Genomic DNA, 19,139 nt, shown 5'->3' with positions numbered 1-19,139 from the left:
GACGCTGCGCTGATATGAAGGCATCCCTGCACGACTCAACGATGATGAGGGACCTGACTGCGAGGTTCGATGACAACGGAGCGCCGATCAAATGTCCCAACTGTGAGGCTCAACAATGATGCAGCGACTGTACTGTAAGGGGTTCAACAATGACACAGGACCCGACTATGAGGCTTGACTTTGACACATCGACCCAACAGCTCGAATCATAACCGATGCATTGTGTCTTCGACGCCAACGCTTACTCCATTCAAGGTACTTTTTAAGCAGGTTTCATGGGTTCTGTATCCTGGCCTTCCCTCCATTGCGGTCGGCATGAACTTAGAATTTACCCAGGTCCAGCGCAACATCAATAACCCCCTAAGTGCTATTGACGTAAAGCACTTTATTGCAGCTTCATGTTTAGCAATTCATATCTCGAGCTCTACTTATTGGATCTTTGTTGTTTTGCTCTTGTTTTACCCAAATAAATATTCTCTATTTTTCTAAATGGGTGTAGAGTATTTTGGGGTATTTTCACTGTGCTATTGTAATTAAAGTGTTGCCCAAATAGTTTACACATTGTCTCTTAAGTTATGGTTGAGTGTCTAAGTGGCTGTATCAATATATGACTGGATGTGTCATTGAATCTCATTGAATTTAGGAGTGCGTGCCGGGGTGTGTCAGTTTCTGTATCAGAGCATGACTGGGTGTGTCAGTAGTTGTATCAGTGTATCCCTGAGTGTGTCAGTGGTAGTATCAGTGTGCGCCTGGTTCTGTCAGTGGCTGTATCACTTAATGCCTTGGTGTGTCAGTGACTGTATTGGTCTGTGCATGGATGAGTGAGTCTGTGTGTGGCTTTAACAGTGTATGGGTGTGTGACTAGCTGTCTTGGTATGTGGGTGTGTGAGTGGGTGTATTAGTGTATAGCTGGGTGTATAGGTAGCTGTATTGGTGTGTGGCTTGCTGTGTGAGTAGCTGTATGAGAGTATGAGTGTTTGTGTGAATGACTGGGTGTATGAGTCTATTTAAGCAGGTGTTTGCATGTGTAAATGGGTGTGTGACTGACTATGGGATTTTGATTGGGTGTGTGAGTGTATGTGTGTGTGTGCCACTACTTTTGTGAATGACTCTACAGGTGGTCCACAGTAAGAGATTTACGTAATATTTTCCAACAGTTAACACCAATTAGCTGTACTATTACTAGTAACTTATGGGAAAATCATTTTTCCAAAATCTATGCCTCACCATCACACAGTCCAGATCAGTATGTGCAGGGCCATTCAGGTAATCTACAGATAACACTAATTGAAGTAGAGGATGCGATTGCACAGAGTCTTGGTAATAAGGCCCCTGGACCTGATGGGTTGCCTATCGATATCATAAAGTGGAAGCCGGATCTATGGGCCCCAGTTCTGTTGAATGTTTTTAATAGTCTCCCAGAAGTTCCAATGCCTGACACGTGGGCATCAAGTGTAATTGTCCCAATATATAAAATGGGTGATAGATCGGAACCGGTTAATTACAGACCCATCTCCCTGCTGGACAACACCCTAAATATTCTGGGTCTTGTCATTTATAATAGGATCTCAGACTGGACAGAGGAAAGTGGCATTTTATCCCCGTGGCAATTGGGTTTTAGAAGCAGGGTTGGTACAGTAGAACAATGTTTGAATCTTAACTTAGTCATTAATAAATAAAATACCGCCCGCTCCTCCCCCATTTATTTAGCATTCATGGACCTATCATCCGCTTTTGATTTGGTTAATGGGTCCAAACTTTGGTCTATTTTAATAAATTATGGTTTGGACGAATCATTAGTCCACTTTTTAGCATTTTTGCACACTGACCTCAAGGCACAGGTACGAATAGGACCGGGCGGGGAGTTATCAGGTCCTATTTAGATAGGAAGGGGAGTCAGACAGCGGTGCATTCTAGCACCCCTGTTCTTTACTATTTACATCAATGGACTGAACGATCATCTGAAGCATCCAACTCCAGATGTCCCTATAATTAATGGGAAATAGTTGCATGTACTCCTCTACGCTGATGATGCGGTCCTAATGGGCCTCACCCCGAACTCATTACGCACCCTGGTCAAAAGTTTTGCAGAATATATGGATGGGCTGGACCTACATGTACATTTTAAAAAGTCATTCATTATGTCATGCGGACCGGGAAAACGTAAGCTCAACTCGATACTCGTAGGGAGTGATAGACTTAGCTCCACCCATAATTTCCCTTATTTGGGGATGGTCTTTGCTGCGAATGGCTCGTGGACTGGGCATGTGGCCCACTCCACAAGCAAATTCTCAAAGGCCATTAACTCCATTTTAAGTCTCCCGCGACCAAAGAAAATAGGTGCCATTGAGGCGATCTTAAGGATTTTTAAATTGCAATGTGTCCCCGTTGCTACTTATGGGGCAGAAATATGGGGCTTGGCAGAGACTAGGTGCATCCAGCTGGAGGAAAATCGGTTTTGTAGAAAACTGCTGGGAGCACCGATTTCCACTTCACAATATATCTGCCACAAGTAATTAAGTTTATCCTTTATCTGTGATTTTATTAGGGCTTAGCCTGCGTTATTTTGGCACTCAGTTTGGAGGAATGATTCTGCTACCCTGACCCAAGAAATTATAATTGATTGTCTTAAGTGCGAAAGAGGAATGGAGATTCCCTGGCTTTTGGGGGTCTACAAAAGCTTGTGCAGTGTTGACAAAGGTGGCATTTTCTTAGACCCGGGAACATCTAACTCTGTACACAAGAATGATTTGAAGAAAGCAGTCTACGCACTTTACAATACGGATAGGGCCAGGAAAGAATCTAAGAAAACCACGGTCCTTACTTACATGGGCAGGGAAACATATAGGTATCCCTTATCATTATACCTCACGCTGCCTATGATAAACTGGGAAAGAAGTCTTCTGTTTCGATTGAGGGCTGGGACTGTAAGATTTTTGTTAAACTTTCCCTTGGGCTATCGGCCAACTGCTGACAATATAAGATGCCCCTGTGACGGGGTGAGTGCACAAACTGGTTTGCATTTCTTTTTTATCTGTAAATATTATCTCAAATATATAAAATGGCTTTTAATCCCTCTTTTTAAAAAACATAGACCAATTACAATGGGGGAATCTTATCAATTGCTGCTTTCCCTGAATAATGAAGAAATAATTTGTCGCACTAGCACTTTTTTGAGGATTGCTGTCCGGGCACGGTAAATGATGGATAATCCTTGATTTTTCTCTGTTAAATAACCAGTCATTTTGTCTGATGTCCAACTGATCTAAATACTGTATGGTTTTATTTTATGATAATATTGTCAATTTGTGTGTGTGCTTTTATGAATTATTGGAATTCGGATAAAGATTTTTTTACTTGACTCTATAGGTGTGTGAGTTCATCTATGAGCACCTGTATAGGTGTGTTTTTGACCCATTAGTTACTTAGTAATATACATTTTTATAACTTCACAAATACATTTTCTAAATACATTACCATACCATACAATCTAAACCAAACAATAAACAAATAAACATAACACTACTTATCTAACTATTTAAAAACACACTTTTGTGCAGAAGTACTCTAGATACATGCAGGTATATCTTTAGGCCAGCATGTACATAACAAAATGCTGCCTGGAACTATTTTATAATACCTTCAGGGAAAAAGAAGGTAACAGCTAAATATGTGCATTGTAATATTAGTGGCAAGCAGTAATCCAGGGGTACAGCCAAGAAGTGTTCACATGGGAAACATTCCATGTGGAAGCACTTAAAATAATTCTTTAAAGGATCTACAACCAGATGACATGTGTGAAAGCAGGTACAGCAGGACAGTCCACCTCTACAGCAACCATCATCAGTTACTGTCATTAAAATACCAGCTGCCTGAGAAGGTTTTAGTAATATGATTAGTCACTGTGTAAAATGCCACATGCGTGATGCTGTAAAAATGTCTTCTGTGAGTGCATTTTTCCTTTTTTACTGTTCTCAGGTTCTATACTCATACACCATACATGATGTACTGTTGAAAGAATCATCCTCGAATAGTGGAGAGAAAAACAATCATAAAGATTGTAGAACAAAAACACTACTGCACACTATGTTTATGTAAGTAGGTGTATGCATGTGGAAATGGGTATGTGACTGACTGACTATATGGGATTTTGAGTGGTTGTGTCAGTGTATATATGGTTGTTTCAGTACCTATGTAAATGATTCTATATGTGTGTGAGTTCATGTATGAGTACTCGTATGGGTGTGTTTGTGATTCATAAGTCAATTTAGTAACTATACATTTTTATAACTTTAGAAATACATGGTAATGGCATTACATTACAATTTAAACCAAACCATTAACAAATAAACATAAAAAATTGTTTTTAACTATTTACAAAAACAGGAACACACTCAAACCGTAACTTAAGATTAGCTACACAAGAACCCCACCCATGTACTTGCAGTACTGATGTCTATTTACTTTAAATCTCCAAATGTGATACATTTGATGGTATGCCAATGTGGGACCAATGAGTACTTTTATCATTGTCATGGTGAGCTCAAGTGTATGTTGTGAAATTTAGGAACACCAACTTGGTTTCTTAACCTTAGTTTTGCGGAATATCCATGGAATGACTTACATGACTTTTTGAGAGAAGCAGGCTTTAACATTAAAGGCATCAAATTCAAGACACCAGGAAAACTTAAAGATGGATTTGTGTATCTATCAAGTTTGAGCACTGTTACAGCTGTGGCAAGCATTTTTAAAGAAAGACTGGTAGAAAGTATTGTTTCCATGTGAAAGCATTTTAAAACCATCCATGAAAGGACATACAATCACTTGATGCGGGAGAAGGCAAGTGAAGGAGAACTACAGTTATCATCTGTGGTAGTCTTGGGGGAACCTTCAAATGTTCAATAAAGAACATTACCAGCCTACTGCAACAAGTTATCTGAGGGGGTTACATTATTTTGCAATTTAAACAAATTATTTTCCAAATATACATAAAATAACTTATTTAACTATTTACAAATACACATCTGTGCACAAGTATTTCAGATAGATACAGATATGTCTTTAGACCAGCAAGAACAACTGGACCCTGTACTGCATGAGCAGGAAGAGATGCAACCTACAAAAAAAACAGTAATGTTTGGAAACAATTTAGTATTTCTGTGAGAGAGAAAATGGTAAGTGTCAAGTTGGTCCAGTGCAATTTCTTCAGCAAGCATTTGTTAGACAAATTGGGACAAAATATTCCCAGTGTACAAGTTCCATGTGGAAGTACATCCAAACTATCCATCAATGCATGTAACATCACATAATGCAGGAGAAGGCAGGGGCAGTAGAAGAACAATCATTATCTGCAGTAGCCTTCGGTGGAATCATAATCACTGGCTGTCAGAAATGTTCCAGCTATCTCCGATAAGTTATCTGTGATAGTAACTCACTGTAGGTAATATCAGATGCCCATTGCTCTAAAGATGTCGTCTGTGGCTGTATACCTCCATACTGTGAAGATTCATCCTTGTTAATTATTTTGTGCTCCCTGTTGAACCTTGATGTTTTTTTACAGACTGAAGCCAGTTGCTTTTTCCTTGTTGCCTTCGATTACCGCTTTTAACACCTTGTTTTTTTAATTCCTAAAAAAAACAGAAATAAAATATATAACTGTTAGTTCTGCAGGACCACTAGTAGCATTTAATTTACAGGCCCTGGGCACACGTAGTGTTCTCTATTAGAGACTTACAGATCAATAAAATATTCAAATTGTGGTTAAGTCAATTAAAGCATGTTTAGGGAAGATGCACACATACTTTGCCACTATCTAGCAGTGCTAATCTGGACACATTCCTGAGGTGAACTGGGTGTCTCAGTACGTGTCCGGGTATCTTAGTGACAGTATGGGTATTCAAATGGGTATGTAAATCACCATATGGACTGATAACTGACTGTGGGTGTTTTGGTATGTAACTCTGTGTGCAATTAACTATATTATTAGTTGTCACATTCGTACAGTGTGAGTGTAAGTGTAAGTGATTCTGTCACTGAGAGGGTACGGCAGTGGCTCTATGGTATGTTTGGGGCTGTATAGGTGGGTGACTGACTGTATAACTGGGTGTATGGGTCTGTAACTGTGTAAGTGGCTGAAAACTTAAAAGTATGTATCTTACATTTTAACTAAAAAGCACACTGCCCATTGGGCCACATAAGATGTACCTTAGGGGTGACTTATGTGTACAAAAGGAGAGTTTAAACATTGGCAAGGTCTATTAAATGCCAACTTGAAGTGGATGTAAAGTGCACACACAGGCTCAGCAGGGGCAGACCTCAGTCAGGTTTAAAATGCTACTTGTATGAATGACTCAATTGGTGCTGCAGGCCCACCTAAAGCAGTCCCTGGGCAATTAAAGATACCAGTTGTGGATATGTTAATGAAACCATATTTAGTTGAGAAGCCCATACACGTTACCACTATCTAGCAGTGGTAAACTGCTAAGATTCCTAAGACGTACATGGTGTCTCATTTTGTGGCTGAGTGTGTTAGTGACTGTATGGGTGTCTAAATGAGCATATAAGTGGCTGTATGGATTACTGCATGTGTTAGTCAGTGTTTGGCCTTGTAACTGAATGTGCAATTGGCTTTATAAGTAGTGGATACATAAGTACTGTGTGAGTGTATGTGTAAGTGTTTCTGTCATTGTCTGACTAGATGTGACAGTGGCTGTTCGTTTTCTAAATGGGTATGTTTGTGGCTGTATAGATGGCTGAATGGCCATATAACTGGTGTATGGATCTGTACGTACATGAGTAAGTGATTGAAACTTAAAAGTACATGTCTTACCTTTTAACTACACAGGGCCCTGCCCATTGGGCTACCTAAGCCATACCTTGGGGTGACTTATGTGTAAAGAAAGGAGAGTTTAAACATTGGCAAGGGGTATTAAATGCCAAGTTGAAGTGGCAGTAAAGTGCACACACAGGCGCAAGAGAGGCAGGCCTCAGTCAGGTTTAAAGGGCAACTTGTATGGATGATTCAATTAGTGCTGCTGGCCCACTAATAGCATTTGATTTACAGGCCCTGGGCATAGGTAGTGCACTCTCTTAGGGGCTTACAGATCAATAAAAAATACTAATTTACTATAAGTTAATGAAAGCATGTTTAGGTGAGAAGCCCATATACTTTACCGCTATTGAAGCAGTGGTAAACTGCTCAGATTCCTAAGACAAACTGGGTCTGCAGTGACAGTCCTGAGACATGTTTAAAGGGCCACCTGTCTGAATGAGTGACTAGGAGAGGCTTTTATGATTGTAGCAGATGGCGATCGAATAAAGCAGTGTTGACTTGACTTGACTAGGAGTGTCTGTACTTGAGTACATATCTGAGTGACTCTAGCTGAATGTTTAAGTAACTATGTCACTATATGACTGGCTCTCTTAGTTACTCTATGGGTCTATAGGTGTGTATGTAAGTGGCTTTAAGGATTACTTACTGTGAGTGTTGGGGTATGTAACTATGTATGCAACTGGCTCTGTTATCGCTGGATACATACGTGCTATGTGGTTGTGTGAATGAAGGTGTGACTACCTCTGTCTGACTGGGTGTTTTAGTGGCTCAATACTTTTATACATATGTGTAGGAGTTGCAGTATGGGTGCAGGGCTAGATGTATACCTAGACATATAGGTCTCTAATTGTGCATGTAACTCACTGAAAGTTCAAAGTAAATGTGTTACCTTTCTAGCACATAACACCCTGCCCTATGGCCTATCTATGGCCTTCCTTAAGGGTGACTGATATGGAGCAGAAGGGGATTTTAAGGCTTGGCAAGGGATTTTAAATGCCAAGTCAACCTGGCAGTAAAACTGCACCCACACCCTCTGCAGTAGCAGGCCCTAGATATGTTTAAAGGCCTACTTGTCTGGATGGGTGACTATGAGTGTCAGTACTTCAGTACATATCTAAATAAGTGTATCAGTCTCTCTGTGAGTGTGTCACTGGATACGTAAGTAAGTATGTCAGCAAATGTCTGGCTCTGTTAGTAACTCTATGGGTCTCTCAATGTGTATGGAAGTGGCTGTATGGATTGGGTACTGGCTGTATCAGTGAGTATTGGGGTATGTAACTGTGTGTGCAAGTAGCGTAGTAACTACTGGATACATAAGCGCTGTGTGTGTGTGTGTGTGTGTGTGTGTGTGTGTGTGAATGAATGTGGACCTGCTGCTCTCTCACTGGGTTAGTGAGTGGCTGTATGGATTTGTAAATAGGTATGTGAGCAGCTGTATGGGTGGGTGACTGAGTGTATAGCTGGGTGTATAGGTGTGTAAGTGCATGTGCAACTGACTGAGCGCTGGGAACATGAATACCTGTGTAGGTGTGTGAGTGGGTATGCTAGTGCCTATATGAGTGTGTAAATATTTAGGTAAGTGTATGTACAGGTGAGTAAATGGGTGTGCAAACGCTTTTATGGGTGCATGACTGAGTGTATTAGTCACTGACTGCCTATATGAGTGGTGGGTACATACATGCTTTTATGGGACTGTAACTGGGTGTGCAAGTTCCTGCCTGACTGTGTGAGTGGGGGAAAATTACATACTATTAAATTAAATACTATAAGCAGACACCCACATCTAATTTCAAACACATTCATTCATACTGGCTTTACAAAGTTGCTATATTTTCAGTATACCAATTCCTCCTTGTCCTTTCCTGCTCATTTTATTTATAGTTAATGTTCTCATCTAAACTACCTTCTATTTTGCAGTCTAGAATAGTGGGGACAGGCACAGCCCTGTTAGTTGCAAGTGTCAACTCCTTCCACCTCTCTAGTTCAGGAAGACCCATCAGGCTGGTGATGGTCTATCGGGATATGCAGGGAACACCTCAGTTTCCTTTTTGTGTAACTGTCTAGGGTGAATTCACAAACCCCAATTGTCATCCAACCCAGACATGTATTCTAGGGACAGGCAGAGGCATACAATGGTTAAAGTAAGACAATGGCAACTTTCTAAAAGTCACAAACAACACCCCAGTTGCCAATAATGACACTTTCACAAACTCACTCGTTCCGTGATGAGACAACAGAATCACTGTGATCACCATTTAATTGGTTTGATTATTTGTTGAATTTATTAAACAAACTGTAAAAATATTTAACACAATGTGCTCATATTTGTACATATACAGAACATACATTAATAACATGACCATGACAAAAACATAATAGATATAATACATTCAAAACAAAAAATAAATACAACAATTATGTGAATTACAAAAAAATATTACATGGAATAATGTGCCCAGGGTTCGGAATTTTGTTTCCCTATAGGAGCTTAGGTTTTTTTTAAATCTCTTTTTATCACTCCTACTCATATGGGCTGTACACACTAACAGTGCCTAAAGAAGACTCTGGAACTAATTACATCACTGAACTCCAATAATCATTATTGAAAATGCATTTGTTTGGTAAAGAACTGTTGACACTTTTCAAACACTTTTACCTTTGTGGGTTCTCCTCAGGACACAAAACAATTGAGTACTAAAAGAATAAACAAAAGTAAAACAAGTATTTTAAATTCTGCATGAATAACATTGTATGAATTCACACATACTGTGCTCACACCACTAACAAATTACCTCTTATACTTTCTCTCTTTCATGTACCAACATCTATGGTAACCCTAAAACGCACAAATGCAATTCAATTACTCTCATCCACTTTGAAAACTGCACATCAAAACTGTAAAATGGTGTGAGTGGGTCTGTGAATGGGTGTCTGAATTTATGAGTGGGTCTGTGAGTGGTTGTGTGCGTTTCTGTGTGGGTCTGTGAGTGTCTGTGTGGATCTGTGAGTGAGTTTGTGAGTGGGTCTGTGAATGAGTGTGTGAGTTCCTATGTAGGTATTTCGCAGGGTGTGTTAATACCTGAGTGGGTCTGTGAATAGGCGTGTGAGTGTCTGTATGAGTCTGTGAGTTGCTGTGTGAGTTCCTGTGTGGGTATGTCACTGAGTGAGTGAATGCCTGAGTCGGTCTGTTAGTGGGTGTGTGAGTGGGTGTTTGAGTGTATAAGTGGGTCTGTGAGTGGGGGGTGAGTGTATGTGTAGGTATGTGAATGGCTCTGTGAGTATATGTAGATCTGTGAGTAGGTATGTAAGTGGGTGTTTGAGCGTCTGTTTGGGTCTGTGAGTGGGTGTATGAATATGTGAGTGGGTCTGTGAACGGGTGTGTGAGTTCCTGAATGGGTATTTCACAGGGTGTGTGAATGCCTGATTTGGTCTGCGATTGGATGTAGGAGTGCCTGCATGAGTCTGTGAGTGGCTGTGTGAGTGCCTGTGTGGATCTGTGAGTTGGTGTTATGGGTCTGTGTGTGTTAGTTAGTGTGTGAGTGGGTATGTCACTGTGTGTGTGAAGGCCTGAGTGGGTCTTTGAATGGTTGTGTTGAGTGTCTATGTGGTTCTGTGAGTAGGTGAGTGCCTGTGTGAGTCTGTGAGTGGCTGTGTGAGAGCCTGTGTGGAACTGTGAGTGGGTGTGTGAGTGTCTGTGAGTGGATATATGCATGTGATCGTTCTGGACAAGGAGGCATATGTGCGAGAGGCACATTCTCAACTTCGAAATAAGGAATACTATGAAAAACTGAAAGTGAATCCCTTGCCAAAGCTAAAAGAAGAACTAGACCAGAAACTATACGTTTGGTTCAAGCAGAATCTACTCGACAGTGATGAATACAAATATCTGAAAACACCATATCCTAAAATGGCCACCATATACTTTCTGCCCAAAATTCATAAGCACCCCACCAGACCACCAGGGAGACCAATAATTTCGGCCAAAGGTGCCCTATTGGAACCCATTGCAAATTATCTTGATGTCTTCTTGCTACCATATGTGAAGGAGCTAACATCATATATTAAAGACACTGGGGACATGTTGAGAAGATTGCAAGACACTCCATGGCAACCCTCCTATAAGCTCATCACGATGGATGTCATATCATTGTATTCAAACATTCAAAACAAAATTGGTTTGGAAGCATGTAAGTCCTTCCTCATGGATAGAAATATTCAATTTGCGGATCACAATGATATGCTCCTAGAAATGATCTCAATGTGTTTGGAGCAAAATATATTCATGTTTGGGCAAGAAATTTATCGTCAATCTAAGGGCACAGCGATGGGCTTTTCCTTTAGTCCCTCGTATGCGTGCCTAAAAATGGGACAATGGGAGAAAACTTGGGCATGGAGAATAGAAAATGATGAGGCAGTATCAAAAACCGTGGCATGGCTAAGGTATATAGACGACTTACTGTTGATTTGGGATGGAACAAATCAAGAATTTGAGGCTTATTTCAAAATTCTTAACAACTCAGAATTTGGTCTTAAGTTCACATATGTAATTAGTGAGTCAAGAGTGATCTTCCTGGACATGGAAATTTTCATCGAAAACAATGCAATACAGACCACACTGCATCGCAAGAGTACCGCAATAAATGCGGTGTTGCATGCTCAGAGTTTCCACCAATCCAGCCTAATTCAAAATATTCCATACAGAGAATATCTGCGAATAAAGAGAATCTGTTCAAAAGAGGAAGACTGGAATATGAATAAAAGACTAGCCAGTAAAAGATTTGAAAAACGCAAATACAATCCTGCATCTATCCAAACGGCTCTAACTCGCGCCTCTAATGTCAAAAGATCTGACTTACTCAAAGAAAAACAACCACCAAACACGGATGATCAAAAGATTCGGTTCATTACCACTCACTCCACGGCCAACCAATCGATAATCAAAATTCTCAAAAAAAATTGGCACATTCTACATATGGATACAAAAATTGCAGAAATTGTAGGCGACCATCCCAATGTAACTTACCGAAGAGCCAAAAACCTAAAAGACAAACTAATTTACAGTCACTTTCAAGAAAAGAAAAAAACCTGCAGATTGGTATAAACCCAAGGGATTTTATAAATGCTCTGGATGTAAAGTTTGCTGCATTGCCGAAAACACCAAAAAACTCGACATGGCAAACAAAAAAACATGGAAAATTGACCAATTAATCAATTGCAAAACCCAATTCGTCATCTATGTTTTAGAATGCCCGTGCTCTTTAAAGTACATTGGAAGCACCAAAAAGGAACTCAAACTGCGCATCCTGGAACATGTCCGGGCTACTATCAACTCAGATTGCAGCAACGCAATGGCAAAACATATGGAAAAAGAACACAATGGTAACTGTAAAGAACTAAAATTCTTTGGAATCGAGAGTGTGGGGCCAAATCAAAGAGGAGGTGATCGTGAAAAAATAATGCGACAAAAAGAATCAAAACACATCATGAGTTTCCGAACTTTGAGCCCGCATGGGCACAACCAGGACGAAGAACTACATTGCCATCTTTAAACAATCTAACTATTGACTAATGAACACTGTAGAGTAAGACTGTTACCTCTCTAAAAAGTTTTTAACTTGCACTGTTATTCTATCATTTTCACTTCATATTTAGTTTGATCATAATTGAAGGACCTATAATTGTTGAAATTGTGAATTCAGATATACAGATGAAATCATGATGGAGGGCAACCTCACTGTTGATATTGACTACCACAAAATATATGGTTAAAGCCCACCGGAGGGCTGGCATCAGAAATTGAAATAGATCTAAATTTGTGAAATATTGGAATACGCAATGTCATAAATAGCTAAAGTTTTGTTCACAATACATGTGGATATGCCCACTTGAGGGCTAGATGGTAGGATATTGTTAATACCAAAATTGGTTGTTTAAAAAAAAAAAAAATAATGTGGCTCAATATCACTGTTTAAGAATAACAATAACCGATAAGGTTTGTCCAATAGGATAACATGATTATAATGTTCCCTGACAAAACTACATGTCCCAGAAATCCTGTAGAAACTAACAGGAAGTGATGTAAGAGATGAGCACTTCATTTAAATATTGTAAAAAATGTCGATTCTGTTTACCTGTGAGCAAGGTCTCCGTAGAGACCGAAACGCGTAAGGTGCTGCTGGCTCGCTGTGGAAAATCTAAATAAATCTAATAATTGACAAACAGAACGTGTGGCGTAAATTGGAAAACACAAGAGTGCATGAAGAAACAACTTTCTGTATAGGGAAAACGGAATTAATTTTAATGCGGGGCCTGAAGAGCACCCGGAAGCCTCAAACTTGGATCAAACGGGAGGTGATATATATATATATATATATATATATACAACAAACATCCTGTCCGCCCAAGTCGTAAGGCGGAACCACACAGGCACGGACCTCTCAATTCCTTCCAAGGCAATCACGGACTCCCACACCAATTTAGTGGGTAAGCAGTGCAGATTTTATTTCGACATACAATAACATGGACCAGTGTCCTCCATGACGCGTTTCGCTCCTCCTGGGAGCTTGATCACATGATGCATCTCCGTCAGTATGACGTTTTTAAAGTGAACTGTGTGCACAATCAGCCATAGAAAATAGGCTGACTGATTGCTATACAAATGAACATAAACAACAGACACAGGCAGTTTTAAAATGGTCATTACAAATGCAGTAGCTGATAAATAAAGTGCATAATGCACCTAGCAGCTTATTAATCCAATAAATAGATAGTGCAAATAATGTTATTTTCACAGTTATAGTGTCAACCAAAAAACAGATCACTGTATTTGGGTCAGTCACCACAGGTGCCGATAAACATGGCAAACTGCAACATTTTATCAGACTGATAAGTAAAGTGCATAGTGCATCTAGCAGCTTGTAAACACAATATATACATAGTGCAAAAAATGATATTTTCACAGTTATAGTATCAACCACATCTGACCCAAAAAGCAGATCACTGAAAATAAGGTCAATCATGGCAAGTGCCGGAAAATACACATGGCAAGCTGCATCATCTTATCAGACCGCATTAGGGAATATTTTCAAATTGATAATTGTATAAGGCAAAACAATATTCCTTAAATTGTGCAAAATTCCAACTGCTTTGAAACAGCACTTACGTGCATAGTTTACATCAGGCAAATCATTTAAAAGGTAGCCCGCTGTGAAGTGCAAATGCAAATATCTTTGAATGTAACCACCTTTAGATCTCTCATATTTCATATGTCTGAAGGGAAACGGTTTAGATGTACTAAAATCACTGATGTTGAAAGGAATATCTGCTAAAATCAGAATAACTAGTTAAAAAAAAGCCTTATTTACAAATACAAAATGGTTGTAGATAGTAGACCAAAAAGTGCCATATGCCTGATAAGTGCAAATAGTGCGGTGCTAAAAAAGGGTGTAATGTGAAAAGAACAGGTCATCAAATTAGCAGCAAGGGGAAAACTCCTGGATTACTTAAGCCTAAGCAATCCTAAAGTGCAAATGTGCCAGTAATCACAGATCAGAGCTCATAGAAATATGTACAGAACTGACATCTAAACGGAATTATTCATAAAGATAAGAAAAATCTACCAAAACACACAATTTATGTACAACTGTTGGTATGCTGAATCAAATACACTACAGTAAATTATGGTGAGGAGGAATTACACCCCCAAATCCACTGGTGAAGAGGAATTACACCCCAAAATCCCCATGACTATTTCGAGCAGTCCAGGAACGGAAAACCTGAGTAGGCAAGAAACTGAGTTGAACTCTTAGGGCGAGATGGAAACTAGTGTGAATGGCCTTAAGGTTATCTCATGGAATATAGCAGGATTGCAGGGCAAATTAGAGCAGGCTGAATGGGCCACTTTTGTGGATGAGCATGAGATTTGTTTATTCCAGGAAACCTGGGCTACAAACAATTTGTACAAAGCTGGCTTTGTATCGTATAGTGGGCCAGCAGTGAAAGGTGTGAGAGGTAGACCATCAGGGGGCCTTTGTGTAATGGTGGGCATACACTTAGGATTCACTGTGAAGCGCTTGGACACCCACACACCGGTAATTCTTTGTATTCTCCTCTCTAAGGTAAACTTCCCCAATCTGGCAATTATTAATCTTTATTCTAGGCCAGTTAAATATAAGTGCACGTCGCCGCATTTGGATCATTTGGCGGCCTTACTTGCTACTCTTTCGGGGAATAAATTTCTTATAGTAGGTGGCAACTTTAATTGCCACTTCGAACCCTTAAATGGGCTAACACGACTGATTACCTCAGAGGAGGATGCAATACTGTCAATCCCGGAAGCTAATGTATATCCAATAAGCGGATGGACCCCCTTGGTCCTCCAAATGACATCCTTAACACTGACACATTCGCTCAGGGCCTGTAACGGCAGGTTCCCTGATGATAACCCGGGGCACTTTTCATATAATAAATTAGCCCAGGAATCGATAATAGATTATATTTTCATTAATACTGAAATGTGGAACAATATACTAAAGTTTCGCGTTTATCCAAGGGCTGATAGTGATCATAACCCGTTGGTAATAACACTTGAAGCACATGATCCGGAATCGGGGGAAGTTTTAGAATATAATCACCCCGATAATCTAATAGTGGCTGAGGGAGGTCGACGCATCCGTTGGGGTGCAATATGCCAGTCTGAAGCCACCATAGCGGGAATGCATTCAAGCGTCATCCCAATGTTGGAAAAGGCAAGTCTTCTTGCAGATAAAGGCTATTGTGAGGAAAATAATATGGAAATGGGAAGAATTCACCAAGACCTGGTCGAAACTCTGGCACCCTTTTTTTACAGTAATAAATTAGCTGAGAGTAAACAACTAAGAGTAAAAAGCTTGTGGTATAACTCGGCATGCAGAAACGCGAAAGGAGTACTTTTGACATGTCTTAGATCGGGCGATAGGACTAGTATTAGGGAAAGTAGGTCTTTTTTTAAACAAATGATCACGTCTGCGAAAGCAGAGTGGGAATTGGGAAGATGGCAGGCAATAAAAAATGCCTTAGATCATAAAGACACCAGAGGCTTCTGGAATTTGGTCCATACTGGACGAGCAGAAGGCAAGTCTACTATGGAGCCCAATATTAGCGAGGAAGCCTGGCGCCTCCATTTTAAAAATCGATACTCTAGTTATAAAACAACCCCAAGTTTGACTGGGAATACATGCAAATCATTAATTTTAGCTCCACATATGGATGCTCAGATCTGAACTTTAGTTGAGATATCATCTGCAATCAAGAAGGTACTACCAAATAAGACCCCCGGGCTAGATAGAATCCCGGGGAATTGTACAGAAGTGAACAGGCAGTGTGGGTCCCATATTTACAATCTCTTTTTAATGCGATCCTTAATGGATTGTCTCCCCCCCACATGGACTGGTGTGGAGATTATCCCTATTTATAAAAAAGGATCTCCAATCGACCCTTTAAATTATAGACCCATCAGTCTCATTGATGTGTCCCAAAAAATATACGCTAGAGTCCTATTGGCCAGGCTCTACGAATGGATGGAGGATCATGATATTTTAACTCCCCTTCAAGCTGGATTCAGAAGTCAAATCTCGACCATAGATAAGTTGTTTAGGTTACAACTGATCGGTTGGAAGCATATAGTACTGGAGCGTGGAAGTTCGTACCTTACATTTGTGGATTTAAAATCTGCCCTTGATATGGTGGATCGCGATCAGTTGTGGGCTATTTTGTTAGATATGGGTGTTCCACCGTATTTATGCCATCAGTTTAGGTGCCTCCATGAGGGAACATTTGCTAGGGTGAGGTTCGGAAAGAATGGAAAATTGACATCTCCCTTTCCTGTAGAAAAGGGGGTGAGACAGAGTTGCGTGCTTGCACTGACTCTTTTTTCCCTCTTTCTTAACGGATTGATCGAAGACCTTCTTGCGCTTAAAGATATTGACCAACCGAAGCTGGCAAATCGCAAATTCCCTGCGTTGATGTTTACGGACGACACCCTGCTCCTCTCGAAATCACCCATGGGGATGCAGCGTGTCTTAGAGGAATTCAGCCAGTTCTGCAAGAGGAGGAATCTAGTGGTTAATATTACCAAGAAAAAATACATGGTTTTTAATGCAAATTCCACCAACTGCCCACATCCTATGATGGATGGCAGTCCATTAGATAGGGTTTCCATCTTTGACTATCTTAGAGTTACTTTAAATGATAAAATGAGGTGGGAACCACAAATCAATAAGGCAAATTTAAAGCTAACTCAGGCCATGGGAGGGATCCTTAAATTACATAGAACTTCGGCCCTAAAAGATATAAGCCCACCATTAGAGATTTTTAAAATACAAGTTAGGGGATCTACCCTATATGGGGCAGAACTGTGGGGGCATTGCCTGGCGAATACTCTCACAGTAACTGAAAATGGTTTTATGAGGCAGATTTTAAGCCTCCCAATTATAGGGATGAATTAAAAGTGGTACTGTCTATGTTGGGGGCGGGTAGGCTCCCTTGGCTGGCTTTTATTAGGGACGCATTTAGAGCAACGGGTAGGGAAGATCTATGGACTAAACCTGAAGTTTCATGTGCGGAAATCTCAAAAAAGTCCTTAGCATGTTCCGTGAAGGAATACAAGTTGACACACACTGTACAGACTGTGGAGCCCTCCAGTCTAACCTATGAGTTCTTCGATTTCAAGTGTCATTATAAGTTTGAGCAAGTGATAGACACCATGCAACCTGTTTACGCAAAAAAAACGTAGCTCCAATTCAGATATGGGACTTTGCCGCTTAACGCCCGAACAAATAAGTGGGGAGGCACTTTGGGTCGTCCCTGTCCTGGGTGTTTAATGGAGGAAGAAACTGTGATTCACGCGGTCTTCTTCTGCCCGGCATACAAGAGTGCCCAATCTAAGTGGGTGATCCAACTTTGCAGGAACCTGGGAATCAGAAATTATACAGAAAAATTATAGGATTTTAAAAACAGATACTAACCCGTTTTTTGCTGTTGTGATTTCAAATTTGTTATTTGCGATGTGGTCAAAGCGTAGGTATCTCCTTAACAGCCGCAATGTGGTCTTTAAAGACTCGTAGTTTGTTTACACGGTGCAAGAACTATGCGAGATCCGTTGACAGTTGCACTGTGAGCTCTGGGAACTTGTTACCTGCTTATGTTCTGCTAGAATCATGCGAGTTCCATTATAGATCCCTTTTTCAATGACTTCGCCTTCCTGAAAGTGACTAGGGGATTAGATGGAAGATCTGACCCTTTCACACTGTCAGTTTGCAAGATATGCCAGTTCCTCTTTATTATCGTTTTCAAATCCCTCGCATTCCTAGAGTAGGTAGTTATAAGGCGAAATTTTCCCTCATTATTGTAGGGATTAATTCTAAGATCAGTGTTCCGTGTGTCCATATGCATCAGCAGTTCTTCTCTCTTAAGTGAATGCGCCCTTACATGGGCCTGGTCTAGGACTTGCTTACTGTAACCACGTGCTTTAAACCGCACCCTTGCTTTCTTCCGCTGCCTTCTGAAACTCTCCCTCATCTGAGCTGTTTCTCTTAATCCTAAGTAACTCCTCATGGGGATACTTTTCAACAGATTGGAGGGGTGGCTGCTCGAGGCATGCAGGACAGAGTTCCCTGCTGTTGTTTTGCGATACAGTCTTATCTTTAACTGCCCTTCCTCAACATAGACGTTAAGATCTAAGTAATTCACAGAGGCTGCACTTACTTCCCCCGTGAACTCTAGATTTACCTCATTTTTATTTAGGACCTCAGTAAAACTATGGGCTGCCTCAATTGACCCATTCCAGACGATGATTAAATCATCGATGAAACGGTACCATTGTACCACCCGTTGTGTCAATGCCAATGCCCATAGATGGGCATTGGCCCATCTATGGGCGTTATTCTTCATGAGGAATTTGCATGAGAATGATTCTCTACGTATGCAGGGCATTGGATATCTGCATTTTGGACTTTAAAGATGGCGCCTAATTTGTGAGGATGTTGCTATTACGCAATAGACCGTTTTCAGTGTTGTTGCAGGAAATGAAATATTTAAAAACATGACTGCCCGACGTATCAGTAAACATCGAGAAAGGTTGTTACCGAAACACGTCTGTTTGGTTGTGCGAGTATTCTGTTTAAATAAAACAACAGAAACGAATCCCTGGGAGTGCTTTCTTCCTTACACGTGAATGTGACACGAGGAGGCAAGTTGTGGCAGAAATTGACATGCGGGAGCGCCCCCGCAACTAAGAAGCACCCGCCTGCGAGTGACTGCGCTGGTGCAG

This window comes from Lissotriton helveticus, chromosome 11, assembly GCF_964261635.1.
Source record: "Lissotriton helveticus chromosome 11, aLisHel1.1, whole genome shotgun sequence".
In the NCBI taxonomy this organism is placed as follows: domain Eukaryota; kingdom Metazoa; phylum Chordata; class Amphibia; order Caudata; family Salamandridae; genus Lissotriton; species Lissotriton helveticus.
This window is presented reverse-complemented; position numbering follows the sequence as displayed.